Source organism: Crocuta crocuta, unplaced genomic scaffold, assembly GCF_008692635.1.
Source record: "Crocuta crocuta isolate KB4526 unplaced genomic scaffold, BGI_CrCroc_1.0 scaffold164, whole genome shotgun sequence".
NCBI lineage: Eukaryota > Metazoa > Chordata > Mammalia > Carnivora > Hyaenidae > Crocuta > Crocuta crocuta.
The window spans coordinates 1,950,722-1,967,910 of record NW_027530016.1 but is presented as its reverse complement, the minus strand read 5'-3'; the positions used below and the strand labels follow the sequence as shown (position 1 = coordinate 1,967,910).

Here is a 17,189-nt window from a genome sequence, read left to right as displayed (position 1 = left end):
CCTACGGATTTAATAAATATGAACCTTAAATAATAAAATATTGCAAGGAATTTGAAAATTTTAAGTTCCATCTGTACAAAGCTCAAATAATTCAGGTAAATATTTGAAGAAAAGAACAAAACTTACCTCATAATTTAAGACACTGCTTTTTTTTTTTTTTCGGACACAGAGAACATTTTATTGTCTTACTTTTGCAAGCCGTATAAGATTTTCCAGCCTTAAAATTCATTTTTAGGTATGCTGATCAAGAAATAACAAGACACTGGGGCCCCTGGGTGGCTTAGTCAGTTAATCGTCCTACTTCTGATTTTGGTTCAGGTCATGACCTCACTGTGGTGAGATCGAGCCCCCATTGGACTGACTCTGTGCTGAACATGGAGCCTGCTTAAGATTCTCCCTCTCCCTCTACCCCTCCCTTGCTCGGGTGTGTGTTCTCGCTCAATAAATAAATAAATAAATAAATAAAATAACAAGACACTAAATTATACTGTTTTCTAAGTTTTTCTGTTGCTTCTTAATCCACTGACTAAAACTTTCACAGTGCAACACTTCTAGGCAATTCCATTGTTACTTTTTTTGGTTTCTACTACTTTAGGCAACAATGGCTCAACGTTTAGTAACAAACTTCCAGGGAAAGTGTGTGTCACAAAGGGTCCTAGATTCTGCAGTCTGTGCCTGCATCTGTTACAGAATAACTACTTGCAGATCAGCAGCTATCTGGTCACTTGACATATCTAGGGTAGCTATTTTGGTCTCGAAAAAGTTCTCTCCCTTTCTTCATCTACCTTAATTTCTTTTTTAAAAAATTTTTAATGTTTTTTTTAATTTATTTCTAGGAGAGAGAGAGACAGCATGAGCAGGGGAGGGTCAGAGAGAGAGGGAGTCACAGACTGAAACAGGCTCCAGGCTCTGAGCTGGCAGTCAGCACAGAGCCCGACGCGGGGCTCGAACCCACGAACCGTGAGATCATGACCTAAGCGAAAGTCAGACGCTTAACCGACTAAGCCACCCAGGCGCCCCATATCTACCTTAATTTCATGTCCAGTTTTAAATAATTCAAGAGCTTTTGGGATGTCACAGGCAATAGAATTCCAAGTAAGCTTTAGAAGTCTGCCGCCCACCCCCCACCTCTACCCCCCAATTTCTTCTTCAGTGGATTAAGCTTGGGCATTATTTCTGGAACAGCTACATAAAAGTCTCATTGAATTTCATCATGCAAAATCTTCTGCATCAGATTAGTTCCTCCTCAAACAGCAGCTCCATTTTCTTCTGCTATTTTAATCTCTGATGCATTTCCTGTAAATATGGCAACTTTATTGATTCCTGAAACAAATGAGCATATGAAGAACTAAGACCACTGGCCAATGGCTCCACATTTTTCTTCTCCCCCAGTACCTTGTCCAGTGTCAAGTCAAGATAAACACTTTGCTTTTGATTCGTAAAGTCCAGAATTTAAAATTTCTTAAGTAAGCAATTAACTGTTTCTATCTGGTACAGTTGCCTTGGAAAGAAGTGTTTTAAGTAGACCTCATCCTCAGGTTCACCTTCCATAAAGGGGCATGACTTTATTTTCTATCTCATCTGTTTTCTCATCTGATGCTTTTTCTCGGCACCTTTTCTATTTATTTTGCAGGATTTGTAGCAGCAGCAAAATGTCTGTGGGGCCCCTGAACATAGACAGAACAAGGATAAACAGGTGGAAAGACTATGCCTTTGATGATGTTTGCAGGCTCTGTCACGGCTCCTACCATGTTGACCATTCTGGACCGTGTTCAGTATATTGTTCTTCATTCTGGTCCATAAACAGAGATCACGTGCTTGGTAAAGAGCTCAGCTCAAGAAGCTTTGAAATGCAGATTAGATTAATTACACCAGAATTATATTTGAAAATTGAAAAGAAGCATTTTCCAAAAGGCAAATTCCAAATATATGCCTTTTCAAAGGAAGTGTCATTTGGAAGGAAACTGAATCACACCATGAAATCTGTGGCATTTCTTTTGGTTTCCACTCCCTTCTATACTAGTGGTGGGCTCATGTGATATGTAAAAATGTGCTTAATCAAATTTAGCTTGACTTCTCAAGTTAAGAAAATGTATATGAAGTATTTCTGAGATAAGAAAAGGCACATTCTTTTTTTAGCACACATACTTCCTATGCTGCTGCATTTGCCTTATCCCCTTATTTGAAAATTTGGCTTTGCTTATCAAAGCTACAAATTTCTATTTGTTTAGAACAGGGCTAGAATAGCCTGGGATCCTATGGAGCAGAATGATATTTTAGAGTGCTGATTCTCATTTTCTCTTCAATAAAGATCCATACACACTGGGGATTACCCACCTGGGAAAGGGACTCGAAATCTGGTGCAAGCCTTCTGTTTGCTGAGCTATGTGATGTTGAGCAAGTCACTTAATCTCTGAGGTAAAAAGAGGAGCTGTTGCCTAAAACTCCATGATTCTGTAGCTTAAGTAGAATCAACTCAAAATGTTGATTTCTCTTAAAATTAAAAAAAAAAAGTTTGTGGCCATATATGCATACCACTGAGCCCTGAGTTTATTTTTCAAATCATGTAAGACAGGGAGGGGGTTCAAGAGGTCCCTTCCTTTATATAGATTTTATATGGGATATATTTGCCTGAGGAAGCATATGCCAAGTATTAGAGATCTACAGATGTTACCAGAATGAAAGGAGATGTGGAGATAAGGATAAGGAATTTTTTTTAATTTGAAAAAAAAAAGCAAAATGGAAATGAAAACAGAATCTAATTTTATTGCAAATAACTTGCAGGACTGAAAGTGATTACACTGTCACACACTTCTACATTAATAAGCACTATGCAAAAGGATCAGTTACAACACAGTAATTTACCAAGATTAAAAAGAGTCTCATATTTAAGAGCTCATTTTAAGGGTTGTTGATTTTTAAATCAATTGGTTTATTGTTTCTTAGTTTGTCTTTCATTCTGAGAAGTTTTCTCTCAGGAAAGGAAATTTTATGTAGGAAATATATGTGATCACCTTTATGATGTGTTAAACTTGGAAGAAAATTTAACTCTTGTAAGAAAAATCATACTCGATGCGGAAATAGACAACCACATACTAGATATAGATCAGATAGAGTGTGTAACGATGATTTTTTATAATGGTTTTTAAATTCAACTTTAAGATACAGATTTTTTTTTTTGCTGAGAGAAACGAGAGCAATGTATTTGCTTTGGGTTTTAATCATATGTGTTCATTCCTATGTGTATATCTACAGATGAATGCCTGTGTGTATATAATTACATGCTATATATTATACATATACATATACATGCACCTCTATGTGTTGGCATTCTTTTTTTTTTTTAATGTTTTATTTATTTCTAGCAGAGAGAGAGACAGCGTGAGCAGGGGAGGATCAGAGTGAGAGGGAGTCACAGACTGAAACAGGCTCCAGGCTCTGAGCTGGCAGTCAGCACAGAGCCCGACGCGGGGCTCGAACCCACGAACCATGAGATCATGACCTAAGCGAAAGTCGGACGCTCAACCGACTAAGCCACCCAGGTGCCCCTATGTGTTGGCATTCTTGTCTATTCTGTAGAAAGAAAATGCTGCTATATTTAAAAAAATGTCTAGCATTCAGTTACCTCTGAAAAAAAATGACATTGTTTCTTGGCTTTTTTTGTTCCTTCCTGTTGGCTTGGTGGCAATGATTCATTATAATGTAATGAAATACATATGGTTTCCAGTTTCACATGATGCATATAAATAGGTACTTAAGAAATCTGAACTACTGCTCTTGTTTAAAAAATGTAAACATTCTACAGAGGCTTATTCATCAGAGAATTTGGTGTCACTAAATAGTTAGTGCTTTGATTTCAGTAACACTAACCCTCTTATAGAATTGATCTTCAGTGAAGAAACGTGACTGAATTTTACTTTCTAGTAATTATTTTATAGCTGATATGTAAAAACAAAGAAAGAAACTTAAAAAAAAATTTTTAATGTTTTATTTATTTTTGAGAGAGAGAGAGAGAGAGACAGCACGAGCAGGGGAGGGTCAGAGAGAGAGGGAGACACAGAATCTGAAGCAGGCTCCAGGCTCTGCGCTAGCTGACAGCACAGAGCCTGACGCGGGGCTTGACCCCATGAACCATGAGATCATGCCCTAAGCCGAAGTCGGATGCTTAACCAACTGAGCCACCCAGGTGCCCCGAAAGAAACTCTTTTTAACCAGTTCATTGTCTCTTCCTGCAATTAGGTCACTTTCATTATAGGTGCTGAGATATGTTTTCTTAATATTATTAGGCTTCTGTGATATAGGTACTCATTTTAAAGCAGGAAAAACAAAGTCCCCAATGACTAACTTTAGAGGGGGAAAAGAATAAACAAAAATACAAACACCAAAAACAAATATTTTTGAGTTAACATCCTCCTAGTGAGAATGGCAGAATTAGATTAATAAATATTTCAATGAAAGAAAGTCTTAACAAAGTTTAATCTACTAATCTAATGATAATTGATGGAAATTAGTGGAATTCAAGAGAGAGAATGAATAGAATTTTGTTACAGACGCTGCTATTGTTTTTGAAATGGAGAGTTAACAATCAAGCAGTGAATGAAGCAACTAAGAACTACAAGGTAAAGAGAATCCAATATGCTGCAGGTAGAGAATTTGTTTGGTTTTATTTCCCTAAGCCACCACAAGAACCACTTACCAATAAAGTAAGTTACATCTTTGTACTCAACTTTCATTATCTAAATACTATTCCTGGGGCAGGCAATCATCTCCATTTGGGGCAGGCAATGTTTGCATCAGAAATCAATCCACTCTTTTTTTTTTTTATAGTTTATTGTCAAGTTGGTTTCCATATAACACCCAGTGCTCATCCCAACAGAAATCAATCCACTTCTAAATGTTGTATTTGATTTCATGTGATCTTTATCTTGTTCAATTGAAATGTGTTGTTTTTTACACAAGCTGATGTTCCAATAATATGTTATAAAAAACAACAACACAGTCTTGTAGTTCTGACCAAATTTGGCCAGTTTTCAGAACTATGAAAGAGAAACCACAAAGCCTACATTAATGGTTCTCCTCCCCAAAGGGTTAAGGGGTTCTGAGGTTTCTAAACAGATTTAGTTCACAGGTATTTTAGAGATTCTTTTGCTTTTGCTTGGCTCATTTCCTTCTTGATAAGATTCTATTTCCTTTCTCTTCCTCTTCACTCTGTTACTTAGCATAGTTTCAAAATATGGTAGTTCTCCAGAGCCACTGTTCTCAGCAAATGACTCATCATGAGATAACTGAAGATTTGGGGGCATACGTGTGACTTTCGTTCCTGTTAATTCTTTGCTTTCCACACCACTGTGGATATAATAAACTTCTATATTTGGCAACAGATTTTTTTTTTCTGGCTACCATTCTGGTATTGAAACATCAGCCTGTCTCATTTTCTTTGAACCACGATTAACTCACAATACAGTCTTAGAACAGTAAGTAGTGTATTTACTTATTGTTCTTGACCCTTGGTTTAGTAATGAGGAGTCTTTGAAGAAAATGAACTTCTTTTACTCTTTTAAGAATGGTACAATAGACTGAATGTTTGTGTCTCCTAAATTCATCCATTGAAACTTAATTCCCAACGTGATAGTATTTGGAAGTAGGGCCTTTGGGAGCTGATTAGGACATAGAGGTGGGGACATCCTGACTGGAATTCTTGCTCTTATAAGAGGGACCCCAGAGACCTTTCTTGTCCTTGCCCCCCATGTGAGGACACAGCCAGAAAACTGTCATCTGTGAACCAGAAGTGGTCTCTCACCAGACACCAAATCTCCCAGTGCCTTGATCTTGGACGTCCCAACCTCCAGAGCTGTGAGAAAGAAGTTCCTGTTGTTTATGATCGCCCAGTCTATGCTATTCTGTTATAGCAGCTTGAATGGACTGAGACATATGGTGATCTTGTCTGGGCACGTCTAGGGTGAAGTGAATCAGGGCAATATGGATTCCCTTCTTTTCCCCACTACCCATCCCCATTCCCTCACCTGGCATAGGGGGCTTTTTGTAGGTTGGATACGCTACACAAATGGTACCTACACTGGTTGATTTCCAAATCTTGCTCCCTCACCCTAATCTCTTTATAACCTAAAGCTGGTATTTGCCCCACTCCCCCAAAGTCCTGTGTAATTCCATCTATATTACAGTGCTGGTTAGGAGTCGTAGTGGACAGTAATTTGACTGTGAACCTTGATGGATTTAGAATCCTTTCCTAGTATTCAGTCAGGCATCACTGACCACCTCACTGAAGCAGGTACGTGGGACAGCATGGGAAGGCTGCGACACTGCCAGGGTGAGACCAGGTATCTCTCTGCCAGGAAATCTGACAGAAATGAATTTCTGTTCAGTCATGTATTTGATGCTCTTCCTCATAATTCTTATTTGCTTTCATAACTACTATGTTCCGCCTTCACTTCAGATGAGGGAATTGAAGCCCTAATAAATGTTAAGCAACTTAAGGGCAGGACTCACGTAGCAAATTAAAGGCACAGCCAGGATTTTAATCCTTATCTGTTTACATGTTTTCCTAACAATTCCCATTGCTGCCTTCTGTGTAAATACCTGGTTTACACAGGAAGCAGAGGATTGTGGAAGATTCTGGTCTTTTAATGCCATAGATTTACTTCATATTAATGGTATTAATCATCTGATTATTGTCAAATTGATTTAAGTCTATTGAGATCAGCATCTCCTGAAATTCAGTGCATTTATCAAACACCTACTGCATGCAATGCAGTGGATTAGGTTCTGTTTGGGGATCTAAAAAAAAAAAAAGATATGACCCCTGACATAATATCATATACTCTAGTGTATAATGGAAGCCAAATGCCCAGATAATGATATTAAAAAACTATATATGACAGCACATTTCTTTCATCTCATCAGTAAGATGAAACTGTTTTCTCTTTTTTTAAAAGTGTTTATTTATTCATTTATTTTGAGAGAGAGCAAGAGCACAAATGGGGAAGGGGCAGAGAGAAAGGGAGAGAGAGAATCCTGAACAGGCTGTGTGCTGCCAGTGCAGAATTCCACATGGGGCTCAAACTCTCAAACCATGAGATCATGACCTGAGCCAAAATCAAAAGTCCTTTCTAATGGTCTTGCCTTTTCCACAGCATTCCCATTACAGCCAAAGATTCTCTTATTATGGCCCCTCAAAATAAGCTATCTTTTGACCTCAAAGTGGAATCAAACATGAGACCATTTCTCCCACATTTCCTTGGCATATCTCTGTAGTCTGCTTAGCAACTTCTTTGTGTTTCTGTTATATGTCACAATTCTTCATGAGGCAGAAGCTAGGTCTTTATTGGTAGATACTATGGGCCATTTCTGGTTGGCTGGATTTCCCTGGGGGCATCTCATCGTGGGGGCTCAGACATACTTTGGCTGCTTTAATGTGAAGGCAGCCTGAGGTTCTTTTTTTTTTTTTTCCTTAGGTAATCTCTATGCCCAACATGGGGCTCAAACTTATGACCCTGAGATCAAGAGTTGCATGCTCTACCGACTGGCTCAACTAGGTACCCCAACTTGAGGTTCCTTTTTTCCCTCATGGCTGTTTCCTCTTACTTCTCCCAGGTGGATGGAGTTGGCCCAGAGTGAGGACATCCCACTGAGTGGCCATGCTGGGCACAGTTAGCTGCTTAAGTTGGGACTGTCCCTCTTGGGAAGTTCTTCCTTTCAGGAGCTAGAGAAGGAAGAGGGGTCAGTATTGCCAGGCAGAAGACCTGGCCCACTCCCCACTCTACCCCAACCTTAGCCCTTTCTTGGCCTACTTTTGACCCTTGACCTTTGCTCTCTGGTGGGTGAAGGAGGATGGCCCCATTGGCTGCCTCGGTCTGGGGCTTCTTTAGCATTGGATGATCTGGGGCAGCAGCCCAGATGGTGCTGTACAAAGCAGGGAACACACACTCCAAGCTGTGGCTGCTTCTCTCTGGCTGGTGTGTCTTATTCTTTTTACATACATTATCATTATTATGAATTTTAATTTTAATTTTTAGAGAGAGAGTACATGAACAGGGGAGGGGCAGGAAGAGGGAGACAGAGGATCTGAAGCGGCTTTGCACCGAGCTCAATGTGGAGCTTGAACTCACAAACTGTGAGATCATGACCTGAGCTGAAGTTGGATGCTTAACAACTGAAACACCCAGGTGCCCCTTATGTGTATCATTAAGGAAAAGTTTAAAGAAAGAGAAAAGAGAATGAGAGATGGAGAGGTTAAAAAAAAAAAAAGGGAGGGGGGAGAGAGAGAGAGAGAGAGAGAGAGAGAGAGATGGGGGAATAGGAGGGGAGGAGAAAAGAATGAAAAACAATCAATTTTTGTTCTTATATAGGATAGGCATCTTACTGGTTGTATCTCTACCCCCATCCAACTTGGTTCCTGCTGTGTCTTTTCTAATTCAGTAGGTCAAGGCCGAGGCCTGACATTCTGCATTTCCAACAAGCTCCTAGGAGAAGTCACTGCTGTAGATCTTCAGATCATACTCTAAGAGGCAAAGGTCTTGAGGAATAAGGAATCAAATACTGTACCAGCTTCTTAACCATTCTTCGTATTACATTGGACACTGATATGTGCCTGACAGTATTTTAAGGGCTTTGTGTATGTCCACTCATTGAATCCTCACCATGCCCTATGAGATGGGCGCTATTATTAACCCCACTTCACAGCTGGGAAAACCAAGGCACAAGGTTAATTAATTTATAAACATCACATAGTAAGTAGTAGAGCCTGGATTCAAACCCAGTCCGGCTACAGAGTCTGTGCGTTAAGCCCCATTCCTATTCCAACAATTTACAAACCCATTGTCTTCTTCTGGACATGCTTTAAAGTTTTCAGTATTTCCCCCCTTAAAGTGGGGAGTCCAACTTGAAAATAGTGTTCCAATGATATGATTGACCAAAGATGGGATTGTTCCAGATCATCATGATTCTGATTCACCATTATATCAGCCACGCTGCCAACTTTGTGCATGATGTAAATCTGATAATTAGAGTCAGTACTCAAGGATTGGCTGTAGGATCCCAAGGCAGCTGTGGTTTTGGCTGTTTTTTGTCTTTTGTTTTTTTGGGTCTTTTTGTCAAGTAGAGGCAAGGATCAGCTGAGGTTTACAGCTCCAGCTGATCACTGAGGCAGCTAGAGAAACAGCCCCAAGACAAACAAGTGGTTCATTGTGTAGCCTGAGGGGAGAGATCAGGCTGGAAGGGCTGAGCTGGGGAGGGGTCAAGGGTCAAATAGGATACTGTGTGGAAGAGAAGGTTGGGGGCTGGTCAGGGCAGAAAGCAAAGTGGAGAGGCTGAAGCAAACTGCAGTCTTATAAAAGAGCCAAGTCAGGATGAAGGAAAACATTCATTCATTCTTTCATTCAGTCATTCATATTAATGGACAACATACTATGTTCCAGACGCCATGTTCCATGCTGGTGATACAGTGATGAATAAGACAGGCCTGCTCCCTGCCCTCAGGGAATTCTAATTCTTGTGGGGAGACTGACAAGACAAAACCAAACCAAACCAAACCGGATAAGAAAGCAGACAAACAAATCAGCGCGGGCTGTGATGAATGTCCTGAAGGAAAACAAAGGTCAGAGATGGTGAAACCAGGGAGTACTTTCCCTTTAGGTAGGGTAGCCAGAGAAGGCCTTCCAGCTGAGGCCTAAAATCGGAGAAGCTAGGCATGAGAAGAGGGCATTCTAGAACCAGCTGTGCAAAGAGCCCAAAGGTGGGGAAGGAAGAGAGGCGGGCAGGATCTTGGAGACCCAGAACCATCCGTCGGGAACAAGTACAAATTGACATAAGGATTAACACTGAGAATAGCCGATATAAAACAAAATTAATTGGCTTTGACAGCCTGGTCAGTTCTCATCTGGAGTCTTGTGTTGAATTCTTGACGTATCAAGGCTCATAGGGGATTGGCTGCCACGGCCTCTGAAATTGGGAAATATTTTTAGGCAAGGCCCAGTAATTTCAGTTTGGCCTTTTTTGGATGTAAAGATGCGTCACGGAGTTGTGGAAGTCTCACTGAGGCCTCAACACGTCTCCCAGAGGAACCTTTATCTGGGTTATTGTGATAAGGGGCGAGGCCAGAAACAAAGCATGGGGCGGTGTTAGCGTGGAGAAGTCAAGCACACTGACCCTCAGACCATTCTCTGAATCAGGCAGACCCATCACAAAGGAGAGGGTTGGACTGGATGCCTCTTTGGGTGAACTGGTGTGGTTTCTGGTTATCAGCATGTTTTCTACGGTTCCCCAGGGACCTTGTGGGTGATTTTTGGAATTTTCTAGAGATGACAATACGGTTCACCAATCTTCAGTTCCCAGAATCTATCCTTTTCTACCTTTTTGAGAGTCAGAACATTTGTCATCCCCCAGGCCCTCCTCTGTTGTCACCTGGAGTACTGTATTGGTGTCTTACACCTGGTCCCCCTGAGGTGTCTCTCACACCTCCCATCTATCATCCACAGAGCTTTAAGGTACATTTAGCTGAAATTCACATTGTATCTTATTTCTATCCTTGGCTGAAAGTGGTTTCTCGTCACTGTTAATAACAACCTAAACTCCTTTGGTTGGCATTCAATGCCTCTCATGATCTGCCCTTTGCTTAAATGGCCGCTGTCATCTCCTGCCATCTCTTCCTAAGTCATAGCACACCATGCTACTTGCTCTTTACTGAAATAACCATGTTCTCATATCACTTCTCTACCTTCTCATATGGGGTTCCTACTTGCTTTTTCCCTCAACTAATTCCTAGTCATCCTTTATAATTGAGTTTAAACCTCATCGCCTTTAGGAAGTCTTCCTTGATTTCCCTAGTCAGGATTAAGTGCTTTATCTGAGCTTGTAACAAATTACACATGCCTGTGTTTCAATATTTAGTGTCTAATTCTTTTTCTGTCTTGCCTACAAAAACTTTGAGCTTCTTGAGGGCTGGAACCACATTCTCTTAAACCTGCCCTGCACATAAAGATTTATGTTTAGAAAGATTTCAGAAAGATTTATGGAGTAGTTGCGTGTGCACTTTCTACTTTCTGCCTTTATGGTAGTTTTCCATGATTTCCTGCAGATTACAGAGAACTCATGTTAATTTCTACAGCACATATATTCTCTATTTCCTCTTTTGGGGGTAGGGGGGAATGATTTGCTTAAACTCAGATCTAGAGACATATTTCTACCTCACATATTGGTCTTGTGAAAGTCTCCAATGAGAATTTTTTTTATTACCCATGGTTAAACCTAAGGGCTCATGTATTGGTCTGATTTAGGATGCCAAATTATAGACCTTGAGATTTAGAAAGGACTTTAGAATGATCAGATTGAATATTTCACTTTACAAACAATGACATGAAGGTTCAGGGAGAGGTTAAGTGAACACTCTAAAATCACCCTACTAGCTGTATGTAGTTGGTGGCAGAATTAGCCCTAGGAGCTCAGTCTCCCTCCTCCAAGCTCTGGGTTCTTTTCCCTAAACATGGCCACTCTTCAAGTGTTTACCCTTTTTTTATGTTTATTTATTTTTGAGACAGAGAGAGAAAGAGAGAGGAGAGAGAGAGAGAGAATGAATGAGTGAGGAGCAAAGAGAATGAGAGACACAGAATCTGAAGCAGGTTCCAGGTCTGAGCTGTCATCACAGAGCCCAACACAGGGCTCAAACTCACAAACTGTGAGAAAATGACCTGAGCTGAGGTTGGTCACCTAATTGACCTAGCCACCCAGGTGCCCCAAATCTTTATCCTATTTTGATGGCAAAGACCCAGCTACAAATTTGGCTTATTCACCAAACTGACGTTTTAGTTTGCCTCTAGAACTAATAACTGGGTTATTAACAAGTGAATTAATATTATGCTTTTTCATTTGGAGGCCTGCTAAACTCTGAACCTCTTCCTTCAAAGTCCTGAGAGGACTTAAGAAAGAAAAGAAGAGGACACCTGGGCGGCTCAGTTGGTTGAGCATCTGACTCTTGATTTCAGCTTAGGTCATGATCTCACAGTTCGTGGGATCAAGCCCCACATCGGGCTCTGTACTGGCAGCTCAGAGCCTGGATCCTGCTTCGGATTCTGTGTCTCCCTCTCTCTTTGCCTCTCACTGCTTGCACTCTGTCTCTCTTTCTCAAAAATAAATGAAAACATTAAAAAAAAAAAAAAGAATGCTCTGGAAGGGATGCGGGAAAGTTACATGTAAATATTATCTCCCATAGAAGCAAATAAATTTCTTTATTAGAACTAAGAAATTATATGTGCAGTTTGCTAGTTTTTTGCTTTAAAATTTTTGTTTTACTATGTATTAGGTTTGGTTAGTAACATTGTGGCTTAATATTATAAAGATTAGCAATCTTTGTGTATGTGTATATGAGGGGGAGAGGGATCAAGGGAAAGAGAGAGAATCTTAATGAGCCTGCATGTTCAGTGTGGAGCCAGATACAGGGCTCGATCCCACCATCCTGGGATCATGAACTGAGGAGAAATCAAGAGTTGGATGCTCAACCAACTGAGCCACCCAGACGCCCTAGCAACCTTTCATTTTATGATAGAATATTTCAAATGTGCAAAAAAGTATAGAGGATAATATAACAACAAATCATGTATCTACTACCCAGCTCAGTCATAAAACAAAAGTTTGTCATCTTTGCTCTGGACCTCTCTCTCTTCCTTGTTCTCTCCCTCTTTTCTTTATTCTCTTCTTCTCTTTCTCCCCTCCAAATTAAAATCTTACACACTTAGTTAAAGTCCCTGTAACCAACCTGTCCCATTCTTCTCCTGCTATCCAGAGTTAACACCTATCCTGAATCTGAGTTTTTTTTTAAAGTAGTTCCCGTGTCCAACATGGGGCCTGAACTCATGACCCTGAAATCATGAGTCTCATGCTCTCCTGCCTGAGTCAGCCAGGCATCCCTGAATTCTGTTTTAATATTTGTGTGCTTTTTAAAATACTAACAGTATATATATAAATAAAACAGTATATANATACTTACAGTATATATACATTACATATATATATATACTTACAGTATATATACCTTACATATATATATAAAAACAATAATGTTTTTTTGCCTCTTTTCCAAGTTTATTAAATGACTATTCTACGCTTCTCAAGTTTTCACTCAACAGGCATTAATACACATCATCTAGTTCACTGTTAAATGGCATTCCTTTGTGTAAAAGGGGCACAGTTTACCCATTCTGTTAGTGATCCATCTTTAAATTGTTTCCATTATTTTTCTCTTACGAACAATGCAGGAATAAACATGCTTGTACCTGTCTCCTTGTGAGAGTTTAATGTAGTGTCACTAGATTGTGTCATAAGTATTGAGATGAATTTTCATTTGATAGGAAAACAATCTAATTAGTTAAAAGAAAAAAATGAAGTTACAATAAGTGCTCGGAGAAACAGAATGTCAGGAATGGGAAGTAAAATAGTATGAAATGGGGTAGGTGACTGAGGTATAAAATCCTATAGTTTTTTTTAAAGTAATTTATCTTTTGACAAAAAAAGTAGATTGAATACATAAGTAAGTGGAACAACCACCAAAAGCCACAGATTTTCATCTGCCTTTGTTTCTTTTTTTTTTTTTTTTAAGTAATCTCTACACCCAGTGTGGGTCTCGAACTCACAACCTGGAGATCAGGAGTTGCATGCTCCAGAGAGAGAACCTGCCAGGAGCCCCTAAGACACTCCCTTTTCTGGTACCGCTTTCATGAACTTTCTTAGAATTTTCCTTTTTTTTCCTTTCTTTTCTGTGAAAATTGACTACTTTCTCCTTTGGACCGCCATTCTATCTACCTCTATTATATGATGTATTGCACGTTATATTTACTATGGTTTGTTTATGTGTCTGTCTTACTAGGCTGGATGGTGTTTGAGGGCAGAATTCAGGACTTATTTGTGTCCTCAAGGTGTGGTACACAGTAGGTAGTTAACACAGTCCCAGGAAGGAACGAAAATGCCAAATCATGGTGGATCTTTTTGACTTACAATTTGGAGAAGGTGTTATCTTTTTGGCTTCAGTTGGAGATTCAATTGGAAGTTTCATGTAAAAGCTGATAACAATGACTAATAAAGCAGAGAAATCACTTAAAATGTGACTGTAGACACTTGCTTTGTATGATTAGTAGGTTTCAGTATACAGTTAATTTTAGGGAAACTTTAATTGCCAAGAAATCATCTGAAATACTTTCTAGTCTCATTTAGGGATTTCATTCTTTATCAATAACTAAGATTTTAAAAACCCTTTATTCTTATAATCTGGGATACTGGGATTTTGTCTTTTAAGGATTGCTGATTAAAGGAAATAGTTCTTCTGGGACACCTGGGTGGCTCAGTTGGTTAAGCATCTGACTCTGGATTTTGGCTCAGGTCATGATCTCACAATTCATGAGTTACAAGCCCTGCATCAGGATTTGTTCTGTCAGTATGGAGTGTTCTTGGGATTCTCTCTCTCCCTCTCTCTCTCTCTCAGGCCCTCCCCCACTTATACTCTCTTTTTCTCTCTCAAAAGAGATAAACTTTAAAAAAACAGCAATAGTTCTTCTAAAATGCTTAGCACAGTGTTTGTCAAGCAATAGGTAACTGAATAAAGATTAGCTTTACCATTATTAGCTGATTCCATACTTAGATTCTTCTCATTTATACCGTGTGCTTCTTGGTATATATTTGCTCGTCCATCTGTATGTTTGGAGTAGTGCATTAGTAAAGCTGCCAGCTCAGAAAAAGGAAGGCATCTAAAAATTCAGACCTTAGGGGCTCCTGGGTGGCTCAGTCAGTTGAGTGTCCGACTACAGCTCAGTTCATGATCTTGTGGTTCTTGAGTTCAAGCCCCACATTGGGCTCTGTACTGACAGCTCATAGCCAGCAGCCTGCTTCGGATTCTGTGTGTATGTCTCTCTCTCTCTCTCTCTCTCTGACCTTCCCCTGTTTGTGCTCTATCTCTCTCTGTCTCAAAAAGAAATAATAAACATTAAAAAAATAAAAATTCAGACCTTAAAATTAAGCACATAATGGGAAATTCTTGAATATTTTGTGAATTAGGTATGAAAAACATAAGGGGATTATATGTTATAAACACATTTTTCAAATTGTAGGAAAGTGATTAAAATATAAAAATGCTTACTCCTATCATAGAAAACACCTATTATGAATAATAAATCACATGCATGAAAGATGATGGTAGCTAGTTTCATTTCCCCAAAAACACCTTTTCAATGGTAAATTTGAGGCAGCTGTGGTTTGCCCAGTGCTAACCCAGCAAGGTCCCCCAGAACTAGCATGTGCTTACATTTTGACTCATGGAGACTGTCAGGCTTGAATCACAGGGAAGAAGTAATCTTACTCAGACTTCATTGTTTAATCTTCCATTCACTTGCTTTCCAAGTTTGCTTCAGTCTGTGGGAAGGTTCCTCTTTGATTACAACATGCAGTCCTGATTTCTGCAATTTATCTTCATTTGCCATTTTGAGGTGGCTCTGACAATCCCATAATAAGCTCCTTACTTTCCCAAACTATATATATAAGCCTCATTGAGCTGGATTCATCTTAAGTACGTTTTGAAATCACATCAGCACTTTCGGATCAGCAAATTACTTCTTAATAAATTACTGTCTTACTATTAGATGCTATTTCAAATACATGGAAGAGAGCAGTTTCCAAACGTGTGCAATCATATTCACAGGGAATAGTAAACCAGAGCATTCCGTTAAATGAAGGTCTCATATTTTTATTATGCTGTCACTGGATATTTGAATAACTAGCTGGAAATGAGTTATATTTATGCAAAAGGACTTTTTAAAATCCAGTTGTCCTTATTTCAGAATATAGTTCCAGGGCGTCTGGCTGGCACAGTGGCTGGAGGATGTGACTCTCAATCTTGGGGTCATGAATTCGATCTCCATGTTGGAGGCGCAGTTTACTTTAAAAAAATTTTAAAGGGTAAAAATAATGTATTAGAAATATATATAGTTCTAGTTTCAGGGCAAAATGGGAGGTGGAACGGCCATGCCGCCCTCCCTGAAACAAATTAGAAGCTTGCGGCAATAAACTGAACCAGTGGATAGAAGGAAAGGACAACCTCTGAGTCCCCTGGCCCTGCTTTCACTCCCGAACTCATTAGATAATTTACTCAGCTTTGTCTTGTCACTAGAAAGCCAATTCTTCATTCTAGAATTTTTCCACTCAAGTAAACAATTTGATGCATCTAATTTGGATTAGAAATCCTTCTAATAAATATCTAGATAGATGCCCTGAACAAACTCCCTCATTTAGGTCATAGAAATATATTCAAAGGAAAACCAGACGGGGGTGCCTGGGTCGTTCCGTTGGTTGAGCGGCTGACAGGAATGGCCGACTTTGGCTCAGGTCATGACCTCATGGTTTGTGTGTTTGGGCCTCACATCGGGGCCTCTGTTGTCAGCACAGAGTCCACTCTAGAGCCTCTGTCCCTCTCTCTCTCTGCCCTTCTCCCTCCCCTCGAAAATAAACAAACATTAAAAAAAAAAAAGAAAAACCAAACATAATAATAGAAACATTAATTACCATTTACTGAGCATCTCTTATGTGACAAAAATTTTACATACTTTCAACCTTACAGCAAATATGTTGGATGAATTTTAGATAAGGAGAAATTCCTGCTCAGATTGGTTAAGTCATTTGTCCAAGTTTGCACAGTTGGTCAGTATGAAGGCTGATATTAAAATCCCAGCCCATCTGGTGGCAGCGCTCAAGAACATTTGTTCATTCCTCTATAAAACAGCTGATGCAAAGTAGAATGACTTTATGGTCACTTTGATAGTTTATTTCTCAGAAAAGCTATAAGACATGGATTCAATAGCAATAAATACGTGTCCAGTAAGAATGCAATTTCTTTTTCCTTAATAGTTCTTTTTTGTGTCATCTGGTTTTCTCTTTCTCTACTTGAGATATTTGCAGAATTATACTGGTTTATTTTTCTTTTTAATTAAAAAAAGTTATTTATTTATTTATTTATTTATTTTTGAGAGACAGAGAGAGACAGAGTGAGCAGGGGAGCGTCAGAGAGAGAGGGAGACACAGAATATAGAGCAGGCTCCAGGCTTTGAGCTAGCTGTCAGCACAGAGCCCGATGCGAGGCTCGAACCCAGGAGCTGTGAGATCGTGACCTGAGCTGAAGTTGGACGCCCAGTGCACTGAGC

The 17,189-nt window shown here is 39.6% G+C and overlaps 1 pseudogene; it reads right to left on the bottom strand.

Annotated features, from left to right (window-relative positions):
• Window positions 1-551: 551 nt before the first annotated feature.
• Window positions 552-1,751, bottom strand: LOC144231728 (large ribosomal subunit protein uL1m pseudogene; annotated as a pseudogene).
• Window positions 1,752-17,189: the final 15,438 nt, after the last annotated feature.